Raw genomic sequence first — 26,713 nt, forward strand, 5'->3', positions numbered from 1 at the left:
TCTCTGTACCGCTTCCTCTCTCGGGCCCTGTGTGCCCGGGTCCCATCTCTGTGACGCCTCCTCTCTCGGGCCCTGTTTGCCCAGGTCCCATCTCTGTACCGCTTCCTCTCTCGGGCCCTGTGTGCCCGGGTCCCATCTCTGTGACGCCTCCTCTCTCGGGCCCTCTGTGCCCGGGTCCCATCTCTGTGACGCCTCCTCTCTCGGGCCCTGTGTGCCCGGGTCCCATCTCTGTACCTCCTCCTCTCTCGGGCCCTGTATGCCTGGGTCCCATCTCTGTACGGCCTCAGGGTCCCATCTCTGTACCGCCTCCTCTCTCGGGCCCTGTGTGCTCGGGTCCTGTCTCTGCACTTCCTCTTCTCTCGGGCGCTATGTAACCGGGTCCCATCTCTGTACCGCCTCCTCTCTCGGGCCATGTGTGCCCGGGTCCCATCTCTGTACCGCCTCCTCTCTCGGGCCCTGTGTGCCCGGGTCCCATCTCTGTACCGCCTCCTCTCCCGGCCCCTGTGTGCTCGGGTCCCATCTCTGCACCTCCTCCTCTCTCGGGCCCTGTGTGCTCGGGTCCCATCTCTGTACCGCCTCCCCTCTCGGGCCCTGTGTGCTCGGGTCCCATCTCTGTACCGCCTCCTCTCTCGGGCCCTGTGTGCTCGGGTCCCATCTCTGCACCTCCTCCTCTCTCAGGCCCTGTGTGCCCGGGTCCCATCTCTGTACCTCCTCCTCTCTCGGACCCTGTGTGCCCGGGTCCCATCTCTGTACCTCCTCTCTCTCGGGCCCTGTGTACCCGGGTCCCATCTCTGTACCTCCTCCTCTCTCTGGCCCTGTGTGCTCGGGTCCCATCTCTGTACGCCTCCTCTCTCGGGCCCTGTGTGCTCGGGTCCCATCTCTGTACATCCTCCTCCTCATCTCTCGGGTCCTGTGTGCCCGGGTCCCATCTCTGTACCTCCTCCTCTCTCGGGTCCTGTGTGCCCGGGTCCCATCTCTGTACCTCCTCCTCTCTCGGGCCCTGTGTGCTCGGGTCCCATCTCTGTACCTCCTCCTCTCTCGGGTCCTGTGTGCCCGGGTCCCATCTCTGTACCTCCTCCTTTCTCGGGCCCTGTGTGCCCGGGTCCCATCTCTGTACTGCTTCATCTCTCAGGCCCTGTGTGCTCGGGTCCCATCTCTGTACCTCCTCCTTTCTCGGGCCCTGTGTGCCTGGGTCCCATCTCTGTACCGCCTCCTTTCTCGGGCCCTGTGTGCCTGGGTCCCATCTCTGTACCGCCTCCTTTCTCAGGCCCTGTGTACTCGGGTCCCATCTCTGTACCGCCTCCTCTCTCGGGCCCTGTGTGCTCGGGCCCTGTGTGCTCGGGTCCCATCTCTGTACCGCCTCCTTTCTCGGGCCCTGTGTGCTCGGGTCCCATCTCTGTACCTCCTCCATTCTCGGGCCCTGTGTGCCTGGGTCCCATCTCTGTGACGCCTCCTCTCTCGGGCCCTGTGTGCTCGGGCCCTGTGTGCCTGGGTCCCATCTCTGTACCGCCTCCTTTCTCGGGCCCTGTGTACTCGGGTCCCATCTCTGTACCGCCTCCTCTCTCGGGCCATGTGTGCTCGGGTCCCATCTCTGTACCGCCTCCTCTCTCGGGCCCTGTGTGCTCGGGCCCTGTGTGCTCAGGTCCCATCTCTGTACCACCTCCTTTCTCGGGCCCTGTGTGCCTGGGTCCCATCTCTGTACCGCCTCCTCTCTCGGGCCCTGTGTGCTCGGGTCCCATCTCTGTACCGCTTCCTCTCTCGGGCCCTGTGTCCCGGGATCCCATCGCTGTACCTCCTCCTCTCTCTGGCCCTTTCTGCCCGGGTCCCATCTCTGCACCTCCTCCTCTCTCGGGGCCTGTGTGCCCGGGTCCCATCGCTGTACCTCCTCCTCTCTCGGGCCCTTTGTGCCCGGGTCCCATCTCTGCACCTCCTCCTCTCTCGCACCCTGTGTGCCCGGGTCCCATCTCTGCACCTCCTCCTCTCTCGGGCCCTGTGTGCCCGGGTCCCATCTCTGCTCCTCCTCCTCTCTCGGGCCCTGTGTGCCCGGGTCCCATCTCTGCACCGCTTCCCCTCTCGGGCCCTGTGTGCTAGTGTCCCATCTCTGTACCGCTTCCTCTCTCGGGCCCTGTGTGCCGGGGTCCCATCATTGTACCTCCTCCTCTCTCGGGCCCTGTGTGCCGGGGTCCCATCTCTGTACCTCCTCCTCTCTCGGGCCCTTTGTGCCCGGGTCCCATCTCTGTACCTCCTCCTCTCTCAGGCCCTGTGTGCTCGGGTCCCATCTCTGTACCGCATCCTCTCTCGGGCCCTGTGTGCCGGGGTCCCATCGCTGTACCTCCTCCTCCTCTCTTGGGCCCTTTGTGCCCGGATCCCATCCCTGTACCGCCTCCTTTCTCGGGCCCTGTGTGCCTGGGTCCCATCTCTGTATCGCCTCCTTTCTCGGGCCCTGTGTGCTTGGGTCCCATCTCTGTACCTCCTCCCCTCTCGGGCCCTTTGTGCTCGGGTCCCATCTCTGTACCGCCTCCTCTCTCGGGCCCTGTGTGCCCGGGTCCCATCTCTGTACCTCCTCCTCTCTCGGGCCCTGTGTGCCCGGGTCCCATCTCTGTACCGCCTCCTTTCTCGGGCCCTGTGTGCCCGGGTCCCATCTCTGTACCGCCTCCTTTCTCGGGCCCTGTGTGCCCGGGTCCCATCTCTGTACCGCCTCCTCTCTCGGGCCCTGTGTGCCTGGGTCCCATCTCTGTACCGCCTCCTTTCTCGGGCCCTGTGTACTCGGGTCCCATCTCTGTACCGACTCCTCTCTCGGGCCCTGTGTGCTCGGGTCCCATCTCTGTACCGACTCCTCTCTCGGGCCCTGTGTGCGGGGGTCCCATCTCTGTACGGCCTCCTCTCTCGGGCCCTGTGTGCCCGGGTCCCATCTCTGTACCTCCTCCTCTCTCGGGCCCTGTGTGCTCGGGTCCCATCTGCCCGACTCCTCTCTCAGGCCCTGTGTGGCCGGGTCCTATCTCTGTACCTTCTCCTCTCTCCGGCCCTGTGTGCCCAGGTCCCATCGCTGTACCTCCTCCTCTCTCGGGCCCTGAGTGCCCGGGTCCCATCTCTGTACCACCTCCTCTCTCGGGCCCTGTGTGCCCGGGTCCCATCTCTGTACCTCCTCCTCTCTCGGGCCCTGTGTGCTCGGGTCCCATCTGCCCGACTCCTCTCTCAGGCCCTGTGTGCCCGGGTCCTATCTCTGTACCTTCTCCTCTCTCGGCCCCTTTGTGCCCGGGTCCCATCTCTGTACCTCCTCCTCTCTCGTGCCCTGTGTGCTCGGGTCCCATCTTTGTACCTCCTCCTCTCTCGGGCCCTGTGTGCCCGGGTCCCATCTCTGTACCTCCTCCTCCTCCTCCTCTCTCGGGCCCTGTGTGCTCGGGTCCCATCTGCCCGACTCCTCTCTCAGGCCCTGTGTGCCCGGGTCCTATCTCTGTACCTTCTCCTCTCTCGGGCCCTTTGTGCCCGGGACCCATCTCTGTACCTCCTCCTCTCTCTGGCCCTTTGTGCCTGGGTCCCATCTCTGCACCTCTTTCTCTCGGGCCCTGTGTGCCCGGGTCCCATCTCTGTACCGCCTCCTCTCGCGGGCCCTGTGTGCCTGGGTCCCATCTCTGCACCTCTTTCTCTCGGGCCCTGTGTGCCCGGGTCCCATCTCTGTACCGCGTCCTCTCTCGGGCCCTGTGTGCCCGGGTCCCATCCCCATCTCTGTACCGCCTCCTCTCTCTGGCCCTGTGTGCTCGGGTCCCATCTCTGTACCGCCTCCTCTCTCGGACCCCGTGTGCCGGGTCCCATCTCTGTACCGCCTCCTCTCGCGGGCCCTGTGTGCCTGGGTCCCATCTCTGCACCTCTTTCTCTCGGGCCCTGTGTGCCCGGGTCCCATCTCTGTACCGCGTCCTCTCTCGGGCCCTGTGTGCCCGGGTCCCATCCCCATCTCTGTACCGCCTCCTCTCTCGGGCCCTGTGTGCTCAGGTCCCATCTCTGTACCTCCTCCTCCTCTCTCGGGCCCTGTGTGCTCGGGTCCCATCTCTGTACCGCCTCAGGGTCCCATCTCAGCACCGCCTCCTTTCTCGGGCCCTGTGTGCTCGGGTCCCATCTCTGTACCTCCTCCTCCTCCTCTCTCGGGCCCTGTGTGCCCGGGTCCCATCTCTGCACCGCCTCCTTTCTCGGACCATGTGTGCTCCGGTCCCATCTCTGTAACTCCTCCTCTCTCGGGCCCTGTGTGCCCGGGTCCCATCTCTGCACCTCTTCCTCTCTCGGGCCCTGTGTGCCCGGGTCCCATCTCTGTACCGCTTCCTCTCTCGGGCCCTGTGTGCCCGGGTCCCATCTCTGTACCGCCTCCTCTCTCGGGCCCTGTGTGCTCGGGTCCCATCTCTGTACCGCCTCAGTGTCCCATCTCTGTACCGCCTCCTCTCTCGGGCCCTGTGTGCCCGGGTCCCGTCTCTGCACCTCCTCCTCTCTTGGGCCCTGTGTGACGCCTCCTCTCTCGGGCCCTGTGTGCCCGGGTCCCATCTCTGTGACGTCTCCTCTCTCGGGCCCTGTGTGCCCGGGTCCCATCTCTGTACCTCCTCCTCTCTCAGGCCCTGTGTGCCTGGGTCCCATCTCTGTACCTCCTCCTCTCTCGGGCCCTGTGTGCCTGGGTCCCATCTCTGTACGGCCTCAGGGTCCCATCTCTGTACTGCCTCCTCTCTCGGGCCATGTGTGCTCGGGTCCCATCTCTGTTCCGCCTCCTCTCTCGGGCCCTGTGTGCTCGGGTCCCATCTCTGTACCGCCTCCTCTCTCGGGCCCTGTGTGCTCGGGTCCCATCTCTGTACCTCCTCTTTTCTCGGGCCCTGTGTGCTTGGGTCCCATCTCTGTACCGCCTCCTCTCTCGGGCCCTGTGTGCTCGGGTCCCGTCTCTGCACCTCCTTCTCTCTCGGGCCCTGTGTGCTCGTGTTCCGTCTCTGTGACGCCTCCTCTCTCGGGCCCTGTGTGCCCGGGTCCCATCTCTATGACTCCTCCTCTCTCGGGCCCTGTGTGCCCGGGTCCCATCTCTGTGACTCCTCCTCTCTCGGGCCCTGTGTGCCCGGGTCCCATCTCTGTGACTCCTCCTCTCTCAGGCCCTGTGTGCACGGGTCCCATCTCTGTGACGCCTCTTCTCTCGGGCCCTGTGTGCTCGGGTCCCATCTCTGTACCATCTCCTCTCTCGGGGCCTGTGTGCCCGGGTCCCGTCTCTGCACCTCTTGCTCTCTCGAGCCCTGTGTGCCCGGGTCCCATCTCTGCATCATCTCCTTTCTCGGGCTCTGTGTGCCCGGGTCCCATCTCTGCACCTCTTCCTCTCGGGCCCTGTGTGCCCGGATCCCATCTCTGCACCTCTTCTTCTCAGGCCCTGTGTGCCCAGGTCCTATCTCTGTACCGCTTCCTCTCTCGGGCCCTGTGTGCCCGGGTCCCATCTCTGTGACGCCTCCTCTCTCGGGCCCTGTGTGCCCAGGTCCCATCTCTGTACTGCTTCCTCTCTCGGGCCCTGTGTGCCCGGGTCCCATCTCTGTGACGCCTCCTCTCTCGGGCCCTGTGTGCCCGGGTCCCATCTCTGTGACGCCTCCTCTCTCGGGCCCTGTGTGCCCGGGTCCCATCTCTGTGACGCCTCCTCTCTCGGGCCCTGTGTGCCCAGGTCCCATCTCTGTACTGCTTCCTCTCTCGGGCCCTGTGTGCCCGGGTCCCATCTCTGTACCTCCTCCTCTCTCGGGCCCTGTGTGCCTGGGTCCCATCTCTGTACGGCCTCAGGGTCCCATCTCTGTACCGCCTCCTCTCTCGGGCCCTGTGTGCTCGGGTCCTGTCTCTGCACTTCCTCTTCTCTCGGGCGCTATGTACCCGGGTCCCATCTCTGTACCGCCTCCTCTCTCAGGCCATGTGTGCCCGGGTCCCGTCTCTGTACCGCCTCCTCTCTCGGGCCCTGTGTGCCCGGGTCCCATCTCTGTACCGCCTCCTCTCTCGGGCCCTGTGTGCTCGGGTCCCATCTCTGCACCTCCTCCTCTCTCAGGCCCTGTGTGCCCGGGTCCCATCTCTGTACCGCCTCCTCTCTCGGGCCCTGTGTGCTCGGGTCCCATCTCTGCACCTCCTCCTCTCTCAGGCCCTGTGTGCCCGGGTCCCATCTCTGTACCTCCTCCTCTCTCGGGCCCTGTGTGCTCGGGTCCCATCTCTGTACATCCTCCTCCTCCTCCTCTCTCGGGTCCTGTGTGCCCGGGTCCCATCTCTGTACCTCCTCCTCTCTCGGGTCCTGTGTGCCCGGGTCCCATCTCTGTACCTCCTCTCTCTCGGGCCCTGTGTACCCGGGTCCCATCTCTGTACCTCCTCCTCTCTCTGGCCCTATGTGCTCGGGTCCCATCTATGTACCGCCTCCTCTCTCGGGCCCTGTGTGCTCAGGTCCCATCTCTGTACATCCTCCTCCTCCTCTCTCGGGTCCTGTGTGCCCGGGTCCCATCTCTGTACCTCCTCCTCTCTCGGGTCCTGTGTGCCCGGGTCCCATCTCTGTACCTCCTCCTCTCTCTGGCCCTGTGTGCTCGGGTCCCATCTCTGTACCGCCTCCTCTCTCGGGCCCTGTGTGCTCGGGTCCCATCTCTGTACATCCTCCTCCTCCTCTCTCGGGCCCTGTGTGCTCGAGTCCCATCTCTGTACCTCCTCCTCTCTCGGGTCCTGTGTGCCCGGGTCCCATCTCTGTACCTCCTCCTTTCTCGGGCCCTTTGTGCCCGGGTCCCATCTCTGTACTGCTTCATCTCTCAGGCCCTGTGTGCTCGGGTCCCATCTCTGTACCTCCTCCTTTCTCGGGCCCTGTGTGCCTGGGTCCCATCTCTGTACCGCCTCCTTTCTCGGGCCCTGTGTACTCGGGTCCCATCTCTGTACCGCCTCCTCTCTTGGGCCATGTGTGCTCGGGTCCCATCTCTGTACCGCCTCCTCTCTCGGGCCCTGTGTGCTCGGGCCCTGTGTGCTCGGGTCCCATCTCTGTACCGCCTCCTTTCTCGGGCCCTGTGTGCTCGGGTCCCATCTCTGTACCTCCTCCATTCTCGGGCCCTGTGTGCCTGGGTCCCATCTCTGTGACGCCTCCTCTCTCGGGCCCTGTGTGCTCAGGTCCCATCTCTGTACCACCTCCTTTCTCGGGCCCTGTGTGCCTGGGTCCCATCTCTGTACCGCCTCCTCTTTCGGGCCCTGTGTGCTCGGGTCCCATCTCTGTACCGCTTCCTCTCTCGGGCCCTGTGTCCCGGGATCCCATCGCTGTACCTCCTCCTCTCTCGGGCCCTTTGTGCCCGGGTCCCATCTCTGCACCTCCTCCTCTCTCGGACCCTGTGTGCCCGGGTCCCATCTCTGCACCTCCTCCTCTCTCGGGCCCTGTGTGCCCCGGTCCCATCTCTGCACCTCCTCCTCTCTCGGGCCCTGTGTGCCCGGGTCCCATCTCTGCACCGCTTCCCCTCTCGGGCCCTGTGTGCTAGGGTCCCATCTCTGTACCGCTTCCTCTCTCGGGCCCTGTGTGCCGGGGTCCCATCATTGTACCTCCTCCTCTCTCGGGCCCTTTGTGCCCGGGTCCCATCTCTGTACCTCCTCCTCTCTCGGGCCCTGTGTGCCCGGGTCCCATCTCTGTACCTCCTCCTCTCTCAGGCCCTGTGTGCTCGGGTCCCATCTCTGTACCGCATCCTCTCTCGGGCCCTGTGTGCCGGGGTCCCATCGCTGTACCTCCTCCTCCTCTCTTGGGCCCTTTGTGCCCGGATCCCATCTCTGTACCGCCTCCTTTCTCGGGCCCTGTGTGCCTGGGTCCCATCTCTGTACCGCCTCCTTTCTCGGGCCCTGTGTGCTTGGGTCCCATCTCTGTACCTCCTCCCCTCTCGGGCCCTTTGTGCTCGGGTCCCATCTCTGTACCGCCTCCTCTCTCGGGCCCTGTGTGCCCGGGTCCCATCTCTGTACCTCCTCCTCTCTCGGGCCCTGTGTGCCCGGGTCCCATCTCTGTACCGCCTCCTTTCTCGGGCCCTGTGTGCCCGGGTCCCATCTCTGTACCGCCTCCTTTCTCGGGCCCTGTGTGCCCGGGTCCCATCTCTGTACCGCCTCCTTTCTCGGGCCCTGTGTGCCCGGGTCCCATCTCTGTACCGCCTCCTCTCTCGGGCCCTGTGTGCCTGGGTCCCATCTCTGTACCGCCTCCTTTCTCGGGCCCTGTGTGCCTGGGTCCCATCTCTGTACCGCCTCCTTTCTCGGGCCCTGTGTGCTTGGGTCCCATCTCTGTACCTCCTCCCCTCTCGGGCCCTTTGTGCCCGGGTCCCATCTCTGTACCTCCTCTCTCTCGGGCCCTGTGTGCCCGGGTCCCATCTCTGTACCTCCTCCTCTCTCTGGCCCTGTGTGCTCGGGTCCCATCTCTGTACCGCCTCCTCTCTCGGGCCCTGTGTGCTCGGGTCCCATCTCTGTACCTCCTCCTCCTCTCTCGGGTCCTGTGTGCCCGGGTCCCATCTCTGTACCTCCTCCTCTCTCGGACCCTGTGTGCCCGGGTCCCATCTCTGTACCTCCTCCTCTCTCTGGCCCTGTGTACTCGGGTCCCATCTCTGTACCGCCTCCTCTCTCTGGCCCTGTGTGCTCGGGTCCCATCTCTGTACCGCCTCCTCTCTCGGGCCCTGTGTGCTCGGGTCCCATCTCTGTACATCCTCCTCCTCCTCTCTCGGGTCCTGTGTGCCCGGGTCCCATCTCTGTACCTCCTCCTCTCTCGGGTCCTGTGTGCCCGGGTCCCATCTCTGTACCTCCTCCTCTCTCGGGCCCTGTGCGCTCGGGTCCCATCTCTGTACCTCCTCCTCTCTCGGGTCCTGTGTGCCCGGGTCCCATCTCTGTACCTCCTCCTTTCTCGGGCCCTGTGTGCCCGGGTCCCATCTCTGTACTGCTTCATCTCTCAGGCCCTGTGTGCTCGGGTCCCATCTCTGTACCTCCTCCTTTCTCGGGCCCTGTGTGCCTGGGTCCCATCTCTGTACCGCCTCCTTTCTCGGGCCCTGTGTACTCGGGTCCCATCTCTGTACCGCCTCCTCTCTCGGGCCATGTGTGCTCGGGTCCCATCTCTGTACCGCCTCCTCTCTCGGGCCCTGTGTGCTCGGGCCCTGTGTGCTCGGGTCCCATCTCTGTACCGCCTCCTTTCTCGGGCCCTGTGTGCTCGGGTCCCATCTCTGTACCTCCTCCATTCTCGGGCCCTGTGTGCCTGGGTCCCATCTCTGTGACGCCTCCTCTCTCGGGCCCTGTGTGCTCAGGTCCCATCTCTGTACCACCTCCTTTCTCGTGCCCTGTGTGCCTGGGTCCCATCTCTGTACCGCCTCCTCTCTCGGGCCCTGTGTGCTCGGGTCCCATCTCTGTACCGCTTCCTCTCTCGGGCCCTGTGTCCCGGGATCCCATCGCTGTACCTCCTCCTCTCTCTGGCTCTTTCTGCCCGGGTCCCATCTCTGCACCTCCTCCTCTCTCGGGGCCTGTGTGCCCGGGTCCCATCGCTGTACCTCCTCCTCTCTCGGGCCCTTTGTGCCCGGGTCCCATCTCTGCACCTCCTCCTCTCTCGGACCCTTTGTGCCCGGGTCCCATCTCTGCACCTCCTCCTCTCTCGGGCCCTGTGTGCCCGGGTCCCATCTCTGCACCTCCTCCTCTCTCGGGCCCTGTGTGCCCGGGTCCCATCTCTGCACCGCTTCCCCTCTCGGGCCCTGTGTGCTAGGGTCCCATCTCTGTACCGCTTCCTCTCTCGGGCCCTGTGTGCCGGGGTCCCATCATTGTACCTCCTCCTCTCTCGGGCCCTTTGTGCCCGGGTCCCATCTCTGTACCTCCTCCTCTCTCGGGCCCTGTGTGCCCGGGTCCCATCTCTGTACCTCCTCCTCTCTCAGGCCCTGTGTGCTCGGGTCCCATCTCTGTACCGCATCCTCTCTCGGGCCCTGTGTGCCGGGGTCCCATCGCTGTAACTCCTCCTCCTCTCTTGGGCCCTTTGTGCCCGGATCCCATCTCTGTACCGCCTCCTTTCTCGGGCCCTGTGTGCCTGGGTCCCATCTCTGTACCGCCTCCTTTCTCGGGCCCTGTGTGCTTGGGTCCCATCTCTGTACCTCCTCCCCTCTCGGGCCCTTTGTGCTCGGGTCCCATCTCTGTACCGCCTCCTCTCTCGGGCCCTGTGTGCCCGGGTCCCATCTCTGTACCTCCTCCTCTCTCGGGCCCTGTATGCCCGGGTCCCATCTCTGTACCGCCTCCTTTCTCGGGCCCTGTGTGCCCGGGTCCCATCTCTGTACCGCCTCCTTTCTCGGGCCCTGTGTGCCCGGGTCCCATCTCTGTACCGCCTCCTCTCTCGGGCCCTGTGTGCTCAGGTCCCATCTGCCCGACTCCTCTCTCAGGCCCTGTGTGCCCGGGTCCTATCTCTGTACCTTCTCCTCTCTCGGGCCCTGTGTGCTCGGGTCCCATCTGCCCGACTCCTCTCTCAGGCCCTGTGTGGCCGAGTCCTATCTCTGTACCTTCTCCTCTCTCGGGCCCTGTGTGCCCAGGTCCCATCGCTGTACCTCCTCCTCTCTCGGGCCCTGTGTGCTCGGGTCCCATCTCTGTACCTCCTCCTCTCTCGGGCCCTGTGTGCCCGGGTCCCATCTCTGTACCTCCTCCTCCTCTCTCGGGCCCTGTGTGCTCGGGTCCCATCTGCCCGACTCCTCTCTCAGGCCCTGTGTGCCCGGGTCCTATCTCTGTACCTTCTCCTCTCTCGGGCCCTTTGTGCCCGGGACCCATCTCTGTACCTCCTCCTCTCTCTGGCCCTTTGTGCCTGGGTCCCATCTCTGCACCTCTTTCTCTCGGGCCCTGTGTGCCCGGGTCCCATCTCTGTACCGCCTCCTCTCGCGGGCCCTGTTTGCCTGGGTCCCATCTCTGCACCTCTTTCTCTCGGGCCCTGTGTGCCCGGGTCCCATCTCTGTACCGCCTCCTCTCTCGGGCCCTGTGTGCCCGGGTCCCATCCCCATCTCTGTACCGCCTCCTCTCTCGGGCCCTGTGTGCTCGGGTCCCATCTTTGTACCGCCTCCTCTCTCGGGCCCCGTGTGCCGGGTCCCATCTCTGTACCACCTCAGGGTTCCATCTCTGTACCGCCTCCTCTCTCGGGCCCTGTGTGCCCGGGTCCCATCTCTGTGACGCCTCCTTTCTCGGGCCCTGTGTGCTCGGGTCCTATCTCTGTGACGCCTCCTCTCTCGGGCCCTGTGTGCTCAGGTCCCATCTCTGTACCTCCTCCTCTCTCGGGCCCTGTGTGCTCGGGTCCCATCTCTGTACCGCCTCAGGGTCCCATCTCGGCACCGCCTCCTTTCTCGGGCCCTGTGTGCTCGGGTCCCATCTCTGTACCTCCTCCTCCTCTCTCGGGCCCTGTGTGCCCGGGTCCCATCTCTGCACCGCCTCCTTTCTCGGGCCATGTGTGCTCCGGTCCCATCTCTGTACCTCCTCCTCTCTCGGGCCCTGTGTGCCCGGGTCCCATCTCTGCACCTCTTTCTCTCGGGCCCTGTGTGCCCGGGTCCCATCTCTGCACCTCTTCCTCTCGGGCCCTGTGTGCCCGGGTCCCATCTCTGTACCGCTTCCTCTCTCGGGCCCTGTGTGCCCGGGTCCCATCTCTGTACCGCCTCCTCTCTCGGGCCCTGTGTGCTCGGGTCCCATCTCTGTACCGCCTCAGTGTCCCATCTCTGTACCGCCTCCTCTCTCGGGCCCTGTGTGCTCGGGTCCCGTCTCTGCACCTCCTCCTCTCTTGGGCCCTGTGTGACGCCTCCTCTCTCGGGCCCTGTGTGCCCGGGTCCCATCTCTGTGACGTCTCCTCTCTCGGGCCCTGTGTGCCCGGGTCCCATCTCTGTACCTCCTCCTCTCTCGGGCCCTGTGTGCGGGGGTCCCATCTCTGTACGGCCTCCTCTCTCGGGCCCTGTGTGCCCGGGTCCCATCTCTGTACCTCCTCCTCTCTCGGGCCCTGTGTGCTCGGGTCCCATCTGCCCGACTCCTCTCTCAGGCCCTGTGTGGCCGGGTCCTATCTCTGTACCTTCTCCTCTCTCCGGCCCTGTGTGCCCAGGTCCCATCGCTGTACCTCCTCCTCTCTCGGGCCCTGTGTGCCCGGGTCCCATCTCTGTACCACCTCCTCTCTCGGTCCCTGTGTGCCCGGGTCCCATCTCTGTACCTCCTCCTCTCTCGGCCCCTTTGTGCCCGGGTCCCATCTCTGTACCTCCTCCTCTCTCGGGCCCTGTGTGCTCGGGTCCCATCTTTGTACCTCCTCCTCTCTCGGGCCCTGTGTGCTCGGGTCCCATCTGCCCGACTCCTCTCTCAGGCCCTGTGTGCCCGGGTCCTATCTCTGTACCTTCTCCTCTCTCGGGCCCTTTGTGCCCGGGACCCATCTCTGTACCTCCTCCTCTCTCTGGCCCTTTGTGCCTGGGTCCCATCTCTGCACCTCTTTCTCTCGGGCCCTGTGTGCCCGGGTCCCATCTCTGTACGGCCTCCTCTTGCGGGCCCTGTGTGCCTGGGTCCCATCTCTGCACCTCTTTCTCTCGGGCCCTGTGTGCCCGGGTCCCATCTCTGTACCGCGTCCTCTCTCGGGCCCTGTGTGCCCGGGTCCCATCCCCATCTCTGTACCGCCTCCTCTCTCGGGCCCTGTGTGCTCTGGTCACATCTCTGTACCGCCTCCTCTCTCGGGCCCCGTGTGCCGGGTCCCATCTCTGTACCGCCTCAGGGTTCCATCTCTGTACCGCCTCCTCTCTCGGGCCCTGTGTGCCCGGGTCCCATCTCTGTGACGCCTCCTTTCTCGGGCCCTGTGGCTCGGGTCCTATCTCTGTGACGCCTCCTCTCTCGGGCCCTGTGTGCTCAGGTCCCATCTCTGTACCTCCTCCTCTCTCGGGCCCTGTGTGCTCGGGTCCCATCTCTGTACCGCCTCAGGGTCCCATCTCAGCACCGCCTCCTTTCTCGGGCCCTGTGTGCTCGGGTCCCATCTCTGTACCTCCTCCTCCTCTCTCGGGCCCTGTGTGCCCGTGTCCCATCTCTGCACCGCCTCCTTTCTCGGGCCATGTGTGCTCCGGTCCCATCTCTGTAACTCCTCCTCTCTCGGGGCCCTGTGTGCCCGGGTCCCATCTCTGCACCTCTTCCTCTCGGGCCCTGTGTGCCCGGGTCCCATCTCTGCTCCTCTTCCTCTCGGGCCCTGTGTGCCCGGGTCCCATCTCTGTACCGCTTCCTCTCTCGGGCCCTGTGTGCCCGGGTCCCATCTCTGTACCGCCTCCTCTCTCGGGCCCTGTGTGCTCGGGTCCCGTCTCTGCACCACCTCCTCTCTTGGGCCCTGTGTGACGCCTCCTCTCTCGGGCCCTGTGTGCCCGGGTCCCCATCTCTGTACCTCCTCCTCTCTCAGGCCCTGTGTGCCTGGGTCCCATCTCTGTACCTCCTCCTCCTCTCTCGGGCCCTGTGTGCCTGGGTCCCATCTCTGTACGGCCTCAGGGTCCCATCTCTGTACCGCCTCCTCTCTCGGCCCTGTGTGCTCGGGTCCCGTCTCTGCACTTCCTCCTCTCTCGGGCCCTGTGTACCTGGGTCCCGTCTCTGTACCGCCTCCTCTCTCGGGCCCTGTGTGCCCGGGTCCCGTCTCTGTACCGCCTCATCTCGCGGGCTCTGTGTGCCCGGGTCCCATCTCTGCACCTCCTCCTCTCTCGGGCCCTGTGTGCTCGGGTCCCATCTCTGCACCTCCTCCTCTCTCGGGCCCTGTGTGCTCGGGTCCCATCTCTGTACCGCCTCCCCTCTCGGGCCCTGTGTGCTCGGGTCCCATCTCTGTATCGCCTCCTTTCTCGGGCCCTGTGTGCTCGGGTCCCATCTCTGTACTGCCTCCCCTCTCGGGCCCTGTGTGCCCGGGTGCCATCTCTGTACCTCCTCCTCTCTCGGACCCTGTGTGCCCGGGTCCCATCTCTGTACCTCCTCTCTCTCGGGCCCTGTGTGCCCGGGTCCCATCTCTGTACCTCCTCCTCTCTCTGGCCCTGTGTGCTCGGGTCCCATCTCTGTACCGCCTCCTCTCTCGGGCCCTGTGTGCTCGGGTCCCATCTCTGTACCTCCTCCTCCTCTCTCGGGTCCTGTGTGCCCGGGTCCCATCTCTGTACCTCCCCCTCTCTCGGGTCCTGTGTGCCCGGGTCCCATCTCTGTACCTCCTCCTCTCTCTGGTCCTGTGTGCCCGGGTCCCATCTCTGTACCTCCTCCTCTCTCAGGCCCTGTGTGCCCGGGTCCCATCTCTGTACCGCCTCCTTTCTCGGGCCCTGTGTGCTCCGGTCCCATCTCTGTACTGCCTCCTCTCTCGGGCCATGTGTGCTCGGGTCCCATCTCTGTTCCGCCTCCTCTCTCGGGCCCTGTGTGCTCGGGTCCCATCTCTGTACCGCCTCCTTTCTCGGGCCCTGTGTGCTCGGGTCCCATCTCTGTACCTCCTCTTTTCTCGGGCCCTGTGTGCTTGGGCCCATCTCTGTACCGCCTCCTCTCTCGGGCCCTGTGTGCTCGGGTCCCGTCTCTGCACCTCCTTCTCTCTCGGGCCCTGTGTGCTCGTGTCCCGTCTCTGTGACGCCTCCTCTCTCGGGCCCTGTGTGCCCGGGTCCCATCTCTATGACTCCTCCTCTCTCGGGCCCTGTGTGCCCGGGTCCCATCTCTGTGACTCCTCCTCTCTCGGGCCCTGTGTGCCCGGGTCCCATCTCTGTGACTCCTCCTCTCTCAGGCCCTGTGTGCACGGGTCCCATCTCTGTGACGCCTCTTCTCTCGGGCCCTGTGTGCTCGGGTCCCATCTCTGTACCATCTCCTCTCTCGGGGCCTGTGTGCCCGGGTCCCGTCTCTGCACCTCTTCCTCTCTCGAGCCCTGTGTGCCCGGGTCCCATCTCTGCATCATCTCCTTTCTCGGGCTCTGTGTGCCCGGGTCCCATCTCTGCATCTCTTCCTCTCGGGCCCTGTGTGCCCGGATCCCATCTCTGCACCTCTTCTTCTCAGGCCCTGTGTGCCCAGGTCCTATCTCTGTACCGCTTCCTCTCTCGGGCCCTGTGTGCCCGGGTCCCATCTCTGTGACGCCTCCTCTCTCGGGCCCTGTGTGCCCAGGTCCCATCTCTGTGACGCCTCCTCTCTCGGGCCCTGTGTGCCCGGGTCCCATCTCTGTGACGCCTCCTCTCTCGGGCCCTGTGTGCCCGGGTCCCATCTCTGTGACGCTTCCTCTCTCGGGCCCTGTGTGCCCGGGTCCCATCTCTGTACCTCCTCCTCTCTCGGGCCCTGTGTGCCTGGGTCCCATCTCTGTACGGCCTCAGGGTCCCATCTCTGTACCGCCTCCTCTCTCGGGCCCTGTGTGCTCGGGTCCTGTCTCTGCACTTCCTCTTCTCTCGGGCGCTATGTACCCGGGTCCCATCTCTGTACCGCCTCCTCTCTCAGGCCATGTGTGCCCGGGTCCCGTCTCTGTACCGCCTCCTCTCTCGGGCCCTGTGTGCCCGGGTCCCATCTCTGTACCGCCTCCTCTCTCGGGCCCTGTGTGCTCGGGTCCCATCTCTGCACCTCCTCCTCTCTCGGGCCCTGTGTGCTCGGGTCCCATCTCTGTACCGTCTCCCCTCTCGGGCCCTGTGTGCTCGGGTCCCATCTCTGTACCGCCTCCTCTCTCGGGCCCTGTGTGCTCGGGTCCCATCTCTGCACCTCCTCCTCTCTCAGGCCCTGTGTGCCCGGGTCCCATCTCTGTACCTCCTCCTCTCTCGGACCCTGTGTGCCCGGGTCCCATCTCTGTACCTCCTCTCTCTCGGGCCCTGTGTACCCGGGTCCCATCTCTGTACCTCCTCCTCTCTCTGGCCCTGTGTGCTCGGGTCCCATCTCTGTACCGCCTCCTCTCTCGGGCCCTGTGTGCTCGGGTCCCATCTCTGTACATCCTCCTCCTCCTCTCTCGGGTCCTGTGTGCCCGGGTCCCATCTCTGTACCTCCTCCTCTCTCGGGCCCTGTGTGCCTGGGTCCCATCTCTGTACCGCCTCCTTTCTCGGGCCCTGTGTACTCGGGTCCCATCTCTGTACCGCCTCCTCTCTCGGGCCATGTGTGCTCGGGTCCCATCTCTGTACCGCCTCCTCTCTCGGGCCCTGTGTGCTCGGGCCCTATGTGCTCGGGTCCCATCTCTGTACCGCCTCCTTTCTCGGGCCCTGTGTGCTCGGGTCCCATCTCTGTACCTCCTCCATTCTCGGGCCCTGTGTGCCTGGGTCCCATCTCTGTGACGCCTCCTCTCTCGGGCCCTGTGTGCTCAGGTCCCATCTCTGTACCACCTCCTTTCTCGGGCCCTGTGTGCCTGGGTCCCATCTCTGTACCGCCTCCTCTCTCGGGCCCTGTGTGCTCGGGTCCCATCTCTGTACCGCTTCCTCTCTCGGGCCCTGTGTCCCGGGATCCCATCGCTGTACCTCCTCCTCTCTCTGGCCCTTTCTGCCCGGGTCCCATCTCTGCACCTCCACCTCTCTCGGGGCCTGTGTGCCCGGGTCCCATCGCTGTACCTCCTCCTCTCTCGGGCCCTTTGTGCCCGGGTCCCATCTCTGCACCTCCTCCTCTCTCGGGCCCTGTGTGCCCCGGTCCCATCTCTGCACCTCCTCCTCTCTCGGGCCCTGTGTGCCCCGGTCCCATCTCTGCACCTCCTCCTCTCTCGGGCCCTGTGTGCCCGGGTCCCATCTCTGCACCGCTTCCCCTCTCGGGCCCTGTGTGCTAGGGTCCCATCTCTGTACCGCTTCCTCTCTCGGGCCCTGTGTGCCGGGGTCCCATCATTGTACCTCCTCCTCTCTCGGGCCCTTTGTGCCCGGGTCCCATCTCTGTACCTCCTCCTCTCTCGGGCCCTGTGTGCCCGGGTCCCATCTCTGTACCTCCTCCTCTCTCAGGCCCTGTGTGCTCGGGTCCCATCTCTGTACCGCATCCTCTCTCGGGCCCTGTGTGCCGGGGTCCCATCGCTGTACCTCCTCCTCCTCTCTTGGGCCCTTTGTGCCCGGATCCCATCTCTGTACCGCCTCCTTTCTCGGGCCCTGTGTGCCTGGGTCCCATCTCTGTACCGCCTCCTTTCTCGGGCCCTGTGTGCTTGGGTCCCATCTCTGTACCTCCTCCCCTCTCGGGCCCTTGGTGCTCGGGTCCCATCTCTGTACCGCCTCCTCTCTCGGGCCCTGTGTGCCCGGGTCCCATCTCTGTACCTCCTCCTCTCTCGGGCCCTGTGTGCCTGGGTCCCATCTCTGTACCGCCTCCTTTCTCGGGCCCTGTGTGCCCGGGTCCCATCTCTGTACCGCCTCCTTTCTCGGGCCCTGTGTGCCCGGGTCCCATCTCTGTACCGCCTCCTCTCTCGGGCCCTGTGTGCCTGGGTCCCATCTCTGTACCGCCTCCTTTCTCGGGCCCTGTGTGCCTGGGTCCCATCTCTGTACCGCCTCCTTTCTCGGGCCCTGTGTGCTTGGGTCCCATCTCTGTACCTCCTCCCCTCTCGGGCCCTTTGTGCCCGGGTCCCATCTCTGTACCTCCTCTCTCTCGGGCCCTGTGTGCCCGGGTCCCATCTCTGTACCTCCTCCTCCTCTCTCGGGTCCTGTGTGCCCGGGTCCCATCTCTGTACCTCCTCCTCTCTCGGACCCTGTGTGCCCGGGTCCCATCTCTGTACCTCCTCCTCTCTCTGGCCCTGTGTGCTCGGGTCCCATCTCTGTACCGCCTCCTCTCTCTGGCCCTGTGTGCTCGGGTCCCATCTCTGTACCGCCTCCTCTCTCGGGCCCTGTGTGCTCGGGTCCCATCTCTGTACATCCTCCTCCTCCTCTCTCGGGTCCTGTGTGCCCGGGTCCCATCTCTGTACCTCCTCCTCTCTCGGGTCCTGTGTGCCCGGGTCCCATCTCTGTACCTCCTCCTCTCTCGGGCCCTGTGTGCTCGGGTCCCATCTCTGTACCTCCTCCTCTCTTGGGTCCTGTGTGCCCGGGTCCCATCTCTGTACCTCCTCCTTTCTCGGGCCCTGTGTGCCCGGGTCCCATCTCTGTACCTCCTCCTCTCTCGGGCCCTGTGTGCTCGGGTCCCATCTCTGTACCGCCTCCTCTCTCGGGCCCTGTGTGCTCGGGTCCCATCTCTGTACATCCTCCTCCTCCTCTCTCGGGTCCTGTGTGCCCGGGTCCCATCTCTGTACCTCCTCCTCTCTCGGGTCCTGTGTGCCCGGGTCCCATCTCTGTACCTCCTCCTCTCTCGGGCCCTGTGTGCTCGGGTCCCATCTCTGTACCTCCTCCTCTCTTGGGTCCTGTGTGCCCGGGTCCCATCTCTGTACCTCCTCCTTTCTCGGGCCCTGTGTGCCCGGGTCCCATCTCTGTGCTGCTTCATCTCTCAGGCCCTGTGTGCTCGGGTCCCATCTCTGTACCTCCTCCTTTCTCGGGCCCTGTGTGCCTGGGTCCCATCTCTGTACCGCCTCCTTTCTCGGGCCCTGTGTACTCGGGTCCCATCTCTGTACCGCCTCCTCTCTCGGGCCATGTGTGCTCGGGTCCCATCTCTGTACCGCCTCCTCTCTCGGGCCCTGTGTGCTCGGGCCCTGTGTGCTCGGGTCCCATCTCTGTACCGCCTCCTTTCTCGGGCCCTGTGTGCTTGGGTCCCATCTCTGTACCTCCTCCATTCTCGGGCCCTGTGTGCCTGGGTCCCATCTCTGTGACGCCTCCTCTCTCGGGCCCTGTGTGCTCAGGTCCCATCTCTGTACCACCTCCTTTCTCGGGCCCTGTGTGCCTGGGTCCCATCTCTGTACCGCCTCCTCTCTCGGGCCCTGTGTGCTCGGGTCCCATCTCTGTACCGCTTCCTCTCTCGGGCCCTGTGTCCCGGGATCCCATCGCTGTACCTCCTCCTCTCTCTGGCTCTTTCTGCCCGGGTCCCATCTCTGCACCTCCTCCTCTCTCGGGGCCTGTGTGCCCGGGTCCCATCGCTGTACCTCCTCCTCTCTCGGGCCCTTTCTGCCCAGGTCCCATCTCTGCACCTCCTCCTCTCTCGGACCCTGTGTGCCCGGGTCCCATCTCTGCACCTCCTCCTCTCTCGGGCCCTGTGTGCCCGGGTCCCATCTCTGCACCTCCTCCTCTCTCGGGCCCTGTGTGCCCGGGTCCCATCTCTGCACCGCTTCCCCTCTCGGGCCCTGTGTGCTAGGGTCCCATCTCTGTACCGCTTCCTCTCTCGGGCCCTGTGTGCCGGGGTCCCATCATTGTACCTCCTCCTCTCTCGGGCCCTTTGTGTCCGGGTCCTATCTCTGTACCTCCTCCTCTCTCGGGCCCTGTGTGCCCGGGTCCCATCTCTGTACCTCCTCCTCTCTCAGGCCCTGTGTGCTCGGGTCCCATCTCTGTACCGCATCCTCTCTCGGGCCCTGTGTGCCGGGGTCCCATCGCTGTACCTCCTCCTCCTCTCTTGGGCCCTTTGTGCCCGGATCCCATCTCTGTACCGCCTCCTTTCTCGGGCCCTGTGTGCCTGGGTCCCATCTCTGTACCGCCTCCTTTCTCGGGCCCTGTGTGCTTGGGTCCCATCTCTGTACCTCCTCCCCTCTCAGGCCCTTTGTGCTCGGGTCCCATCTCTGTACCGCCTCCTCTCTCGGGCCCTGTGTGCCCGGGTCCCATCTCTGTACCTCCTCCTCTCTCGGGCCCTGTGTGCCCGGGTCCCATCTCTGTACCGCCTCCTTTCTCGGGCCCTGTGTGCCCGGGTCCCATCTCTGTACCGCCTCCTTTCTCGGGCCCTGTGTGCCCGGGTCCCATCTCTGTACCGCCTCCTTTCTCGGGCCCTGTGTACTCGGGTCCCATCTATGTACCGACTCCTTTCTCGGGCCCTGTGTGCTCGGGTCCCATCTATGTACCGACTCCTCTCTCGGGCCCTGTGTGCTCGGGTCCCATCTCTGTACCGACTCCTCTCTCGGGCCCTGTGTGCTCGGGTCCCATCTCTGTACCGACTCCTCTCTCGGGCCCTGTGTGCGGGGGTCCCATCTCTGTACGGCCTCCTCTCTCGGGCCCTGTGTGCCCGGGTCCCATCTCTGTAACTCCTCCTCTCTCGGGCCCTGTATGCTCGGGTCCCATCTGCCCGACTCCTCTCTCAGGCCCTGTGTGCCCGGGTCCTATCTCTGTACCTTCTCCTCTCTCGGGCCCTGTGTGCTCGGGTCCCATCTGCCCGACTCCACTCTCAGGCCCTGTGTGGCCGGGTCCTATCTCTGTACCTTCTCCTCTCTCGGGCCCTGTGTGCCCAGGTCCCATCGCTGTACCTCCTCCTCTCTCGGGCCCTGTGTGCTCGGGTCCCATCTCTGTACCTCCTCCTCTCTCGGGCCCTGTGTGCCCGGGTCCCATCTCTGTACCTCCTCCTCCTCTCTCGGGCCCTGTGTGCTCGGGTCCCATCTGCCCGACTCCTCTCTCAGGCCCTGTGTGCCCGGGTCCTATCTCTGTACCTTCTCCTCTCTCGGGCCCTTTGTGCCCGGGACCCATCTCTGTACCTCCTCCTCTCTCTGGCCCTTTGTGCCTGGGTCCCATCTCTGCACCTCTTTCTCTCGGGCCCTGTGTGCCCGGGTCCCATCTCTGTACCGCCTCCTCTCGCGGGCCCTGTGTGCCTGGGTCCCATCTCTGCACCTCTTTCTCTCGGGCCCTGTGTGCCCGGGTCCCATCTCTGTACCGCCTCCTCTCTCGGGCCCTGTGTGCCCGGGTCCCATCCCCATCTCTGTACCGCCTCCTCTCTCGGGCCCTGTGTGCTCGGGTCCCATCTTTGTACCGCCTCCTCTCTCGGGCCCCGTGTGCCGGGTCCCATCTCTGTACCGCCTCAGGGTTCCATCTCTGTACCGCCTCCTCTCTCGGGCCCTGTGTGCCCGGGTCCCATCTCTGTGACGCCTCCTTTCTCGGGCCCTGTGTGCTCGGGTCCTATCTCTGTGACGCCTCCTCTCTCGGGCCCTGTGTGCTCAGGTCCCATCTCTGTACCTCCTCCTCTCTCGGGCCCTGTGTGCTCGGGTCCCATCTCTGTACCTCCTCCTCTCTCGGGCCCTGTGTGCTCGGGTCCCATCTCTGTAACGCCTCAGGGTCCCATCTCAGCACCGCCTCCTTTCTCGGGCCCTGTGTGCTCGGGTCCCATCTCTGTACCGCCTCCTTTCTCGGGCCATGTGTGCTCCGGTCCCATCTCTGTACCTCCTCCTCTCTCGGGCCCTGTGTGCCCGGGTCCCATCTCTGCACCTCTTCCTCTCGGGCCCTGTGTGCCCGGGTCCCATCTCTGCACCTCTTCCTCTTGGGCCCTGTGTGCCCGGGTCCCATCTCTGTACCGCTTCCTCTCTTGGGCCCTGTGTGCCCGGGTCCCATCTCTGTACCGCCTCCTCTCTCGGGCCCTGTGTGCTCGGGTCCCATCTCTGTACCGCCTCAGTGTCCCATCTCTGTACCGCCTCCTCTCTCGGGCCCTGTGTGCTCGGGTCCCGTCTCTGCACCTCCTCCTCTCTTGGGCCCTGTGACACGCCTCCTCTCTCGGGCCCTGTGTGCCCGGGTCCCATCTCTGTGACGTCTCCTCTCTCGGGCCCTGTGTGCCCGGGTCCCATCTCTGTACCTCCTCCTCTCTCAGGCCCTGTGTGCCTGGGTCCCATCTCTGTACCTCCTCCTCCTCTCTCGGGCCCTGTGTGCCTGGGTCCCATCTCTGTACGGCCTCAGGGTCCCATCTCTGTACCGCCTCCTCTCTCGGCCCTGTGTGCTCGGGTCCCGTCTCTGCACTTCCTCCTCTCTCGGGCCCTGTGTACCTGGGTCCCGTCTCGGGCCCTGTGTACCTGGGTCCCGTCTCGGGCCCTGTGTGCCCGGGTCCCGTCTCTGTACCGCCTCATCTCGCGGGCTCTGTGTGCCCGGGTCCCATCTCTGTACTGCCTCCTCTCTCGGGCCCTGTGTGCTCGGGTCCCATCTCTGCACCTCCTCCTCTCTCGGGCCCTGTGTGCTCGGATCCCATCTCTGTACCGCCTCCCCTCTCGGGCCCTGTGTGCTCGGGTCCCATCTCTGTATCGCCTCCTTTCTCGGGCCCTGTGTGCTCGGGTCCCATCTCTGTACCGCCTCCCCTCTCGGGCCCTGTGTGCCCGGGTCCCATCTCTGTACCTCCTCCTCTCTCGGACCCTGTGTGCCCGGGTCCCATCTCTGTACCTCCTCTCTCTCGGGCCCTGTGTGCCCGGGTCCCATCTCTGTACCTCCTCCTCTCTCTGGCCCTGTGTGCTCGGGTCCCATCTCTGTACCGCCTCCTCTCTCGGGCCCTGTGTGCTTGGGTCCCATCTCTGTACCTCCTCCTCCTCTCTCGGGCCCTGTGTGCCCGGGTCCCATCTCTGTACCTCCTCCTCTCTCTGGCCCTGTATGCCCGGGTCCCATCTCTGTACCGCCTCCTTTCTCGGGCCCTGTGTGCCCGGGTCCCATCTCTGTACCGCCTCCTTTCTCGGGCCCTGTGTGCCCGGGTCCCATCTCTGTACCGCCTCCTCTCTCGGGCCCTGTGTGCCTGGGTCCCATCTCTGTACCGCCTCCTTTCTCGGGCCCTGTGTACTCGGGTCCCATCTATGTACCGACTCCTCTCTCGGGCCCTGTGTGCTCGGGTCCCATCTCTGTACCGACTCCTCTCTCGGGCCCTGTGTGCGGGGGTCCAATCTCTGTACGGCCTCCTCTCTCGGGCCCTGTGTGCTCAGGTCCCATCTGCCCGACTCCTCTCTCAGGCCCTGTGTGCCCGGGTCCTATCTCTGTACCTTCTCCTCTCTCGGGCCCTGTGTGCTCGGGTCCCATCTGCCCGACTCCTCTCTCAGGCCCTGTGTGGCCGGGTCCTATCTCTGTACCTTCTCCTCTCTCGGGCCCTGTGTGCCCAGGTCCCATCGCTGTACCTCCTCCTCTCTCGGGCCCTGTGTGCTCGGGTCCCATCTCTGTACCTCCTCCTCTCTCGGGCCCTGTGTGCCCGGGTCCCATCTCTGTACCTCCTCCTCCTCTCTCGGGCCCTGTGTGCTCGGGTCCCATCTGCCCGACTCCTCTCTCAGGCCCTGTGTGCCCGGGTCCTATCTCTGTACCTTCTCCTCTCTCGGGCCCTTTGTGCCCGGGACCCATCTCTGTACCTCCTCCTCTCTCTGGCCCTTTGTGCCTGGGTCCCATCTCTGCACCTCTTTCTCTCGGGCCCTGTGTGCCCGGGTCCCATCTCTGTACCGCCTCCTCTCGCGGGCCCTGTTTGCCTGGGTCCCATCTCTGCACCTCTTTCTCTCGGGCCCTGTGTGCCCGGGTCCCATCTCTGTACCGCCTCCTCTCTCGGGCCCTGTGTGCCCGGGTCCCATCCCCATCTCTGTACCGCCTCCTCTCTCGGGCCCTGTGTGCTCGGGTCCCATCTTTGTACCGCCTCCTCTCTCGGGCCCCGTGTGCCGGGTCCCATCTCTGTACCGCCTCAGGGTTCCATCTCTGTACCGCCTCCTCTCTCGGGCCCTGTGTGCCCGGGTCCCATCTCTGTGACGCCTCCTTTCTCGGGCCCTGTGTGCTCGGGTCCTATCTCTGTGACGCCTCCTCTCTCGGGCCCTGTGTGCTCAGGTCCCATCTCTGTACCTCCTCCTCTCTCGGGCCCTGTGTGCTCGGGTCCCATCTCTGTACCGCCTCAGGGTCCCATCTCGGCACCGCCTCCTTTCTCGGGCCCTGTGTGCTCGGGTCCCATCTCTGTACCTCCTCCTCCTCTCTCGGGCCCTGTGTGCCCGGGTCCCATCTCTGCACCGCCTCCTTTCTCGGGCCATGTGTGCTCCGGTCCCATCTCTGTACCTCTTCCTCTCTCGGGCCCTGTGTGCCCGGGTCCCATCTCTGCACCTCTTTCTCTCGGGCCCTGTGTGCCCGGGTCCCATCTCTGCACCTCTTCCTCTCGGGCCCTGTGTGCCCGGGTCCCATCTCTGTACCGCTTCCTCTCTCGGGCCCTGTGTGCCCGGGTCCCATCTCTGTACCGCCTCCTCTCTCGGGCCCTGTGTGCTCGGGTCCCATCTCTGTACCGCCTCAGTGTCCCATCTCTGTACCGCCTCCTCTCTCGGGCCCTGTGTGCTCGGGTCCCGTCTCTGCACCTCCTCCTCTCTTGGGCCCTGTGTGACGCCTCCTCTCTCGGGCCCTGTGTGCCCGGGTCCCATCTCTGTGACGTCTCCTCTCTCGGGCCCTGTGTGCCCGGGTCCCATCTCTGTACCTCCTCCTCTCTCGGGCCCTGTGTGCGGGGGTCCCATCTCTGTACGGCCTCCTCTCTCGGGCCCTGTGTGCCCGGGTCCCATCTCTGTACCTCCTCCTCTCTCGGGCCCTGTGTGCTCGGGTCCCATCTGCCCGACTCCTCTCTCAGGCCCTGTGTGGCCGGGTCCTATCTCTGTACCTTCTCCTCTCTCCGGCCCTGTGTGCCCAGGTCCCATCGCTGTACCTCCTCCTCTCTCGGGCCCTGTGTGCCCGGGTCCCATCTCTGTACCACCTCCTCTCTCGGTCCCTGTGTGCCCGGGTCCCATCTCTGTACCTCCTCCTCTCTCGGCCCCTTTGTGCCCGGGTCCCATCTCTGTACCTCCTCCTCTCTCGGGCCCTGTGTGCTCGGGTCCCATCTTTGTACCTCCTCCTCTCTCGGGCCCTGTGTGCCCGGGTCCCATCTCTACCTCCTCCTCCTCTCTCGGGCCCTGTGTGCTCGGGTCCCATCTGCCCGACTCCTCTCTCAGGCCCTGTGTGCCCGGGTCCTATCTCTGTACCTTCTCCTCTCTCGGGCCCTTTGTGCCCGGGACCCATCTCTGTACCTCCTCCTCTCTCTGGCCCTTTGTGCCTGGGTCCCATCTCTGCACCTCTTTCTCTCGGGCCCTGTGTGCCCGGGTCCCATCTCTGTACGGCCTCCTCTTGCGGGCCCTGTGTGCCTGGGTCCCATCTCTGCACCTCTTTCTCTCGGGCCCTGTGTGCCCGGGTCCCATCTCTGTACCGCGTCCTCTCTCGGGCCCTGTGTGCCCGGGTCCCATCCCCATCTCTGTACCGCCTCCTCTCTCGGGCCCTGTGTGCTCTGGTCCCATCTCTGTACCGCCTCCTCTCTCGGGCCCCGTGTGCCGGGTCCCATCTCTGTACCGCCTCAGGGTTCCATCTCTGTACCGCCTCCTCTCTCGGGCCCTGTGTGCCCGGGTCCCATCTCTGTGACGCCTCCTTTCTCGGGCCCTGTGGCTCGGGTCCTATCTCTGTGACGCCTCCTCTCTCGGGCCCTGTGTGCTCAGGTCCCATCTCTGTACCTCCTCCTCTCTCGGGCCCTGTGTGCTCGGGTCCCATCTCTGTACCGCCTCAGGGTCCCATCTCAGCACCGCCTCCTTTCTCGGGCCCTGTGTGCTCGGGTCCCATCTCTGTACCTCCTCCTCCTCTCTCGGGCCCTGTGTGCCCGTGTCCCATCTCTGCACCGCCTCCTTTCTCGGGCCATGTGTGCTCCGGTCCCATCTCTGTAACTCCTCCTCTCTCGGGCCCTGTGTGCCCGGGTCCCATCTCTGCACCTCTTCCTCTCGGGCCCTGTGTGCCCGGGTCCCATCTCTGCTCCTCTTCCTCTCGGGCCCTGTGTGCCCGGGTCCCATCTCTGTACCGCTTCCTCTCTCGGGCCCTGTGTGCCCGGGTCCCATCTCTGTACCGCCTCCTCTCTCGGGCCCTGTGTGCTCGGGTCCCGTCTCTGCACCACCTCCTCTCTTGGGCCCTGTGTGACGCCTCCTCTCTCGGGCCCTGTGTGCCCGGGTCCCATCTCTGTGACGTCTCCTCTCTCGGGCCCTGTGTGCCCGGGTCCCCATCTCTGTACCTCCTCCTCTCTCAGGCCCTGTGTGCCTGGGTCCCATCTCTGTACCTCCTCCTCTCTCGGGCCCTGTGTGCCTGGGTCCCATCTCTGTACGGCCTCAGGGTCCCATCTCTGTACCGCCTCCTCTCTCCGCCCTGTGTGCTCGGGTCCCGTCTCTGCACTTCCTCCTCTCTCGGGCCCTGTGTACCTGGGTCCCGTCTCTGTACCGCCTCCTCTCTCGGGCCCTGTGTGCCCGGGTCCCGTCTCTGTACCGCCTCATCTCGCGGGCTCTGTGTGCCCGGGTCCCATCTCTGCACCTCCTCCTCTCTCGGGCCCTGTGTGCTCGGGTCCCATCTCTGCACCTCCTCCTCTCTCGGGCCCTGTGTGCTCGGGTCCCATCTCTGTACCGCCTCCCCTCTCGGGCCCTGTGTGCTCGGGTCCCATCTCTGTATCGCCTCCTTTCTCGGGCCCTGTGTGCTCGGGTCCCATCTCTGTACTGCCTCCCCTCTCGGGCCCTGTGTGCCCGGGTGCCATCTCTGTACCTCCTCCTCTCTCGGACCCTGTGTGCCCGGGTCCCATCTCTGTACCTCCTCTCTCTCGGGCCCTGTGTGCCCGGGTCCCATCTCTGTACCTCCTCCTCTCTCTGGCCCTGTGTGCTCGGGTCCCATCTCTGTACCGCCTCCTCTCTCGGGCCCTGTGTGCTCGGGTCCCATCTCTGTACCTCCTCCTCCTCTCTCGGGTCCTGTGTGCCCGGGTCCCATCTCTGTACCTCCTCCTCTCTCGGGCCCTGTGTGCTCGGGTCCCATCTCTGTACCTCCCCCTCTCTCGGGTCCTGTGTGCCCGGGTCCCATCTCTGTACCTCCTCCTCTCTCGGGTCCTGTGTGCCCGGGTCCCATCTCTGTACCTCCTCCTCTCTCAGGCCCTGTGTGCCCGGGTCCCATCTCTGTACCGCCTCCTTTCTCGGGCCCTGTGTGCTCCGGTCCCATCTCTGTACTGCCTCCTCTCTCGGGCCATGTGTGCT

At 65.1% G+C, this 26,713-nt stretch overlaps 1 protein-coding gene across 1 annotated transcript in view; it reads left to right on the forward strand.

The window, feature by feature from the left end:
• Positions 1-26,713, forward strand: part of CLIC1 (chloride intracellular channel 1) — a 126,687-nt gene that overhangs the window by 41,546 nt on the left and 58,428 nt on the right. The window lies entirely within an intron of this gene.

This window comes from Ambystoma mexicanum, chromosome 13 (assembly GCF_040938575.1).
Source record: "Ambystoma mexicanum isolate Mex_15411 chromosome 13, UKY_AmexF1_1, whole genome shotgun sequence".
Lineage (NCBI taxonomy): Eukaryota > Metazoa > Chordata > Amphibia > Caudata > Ambystomatidae > Ambystoma > Ambystoma mexicanum.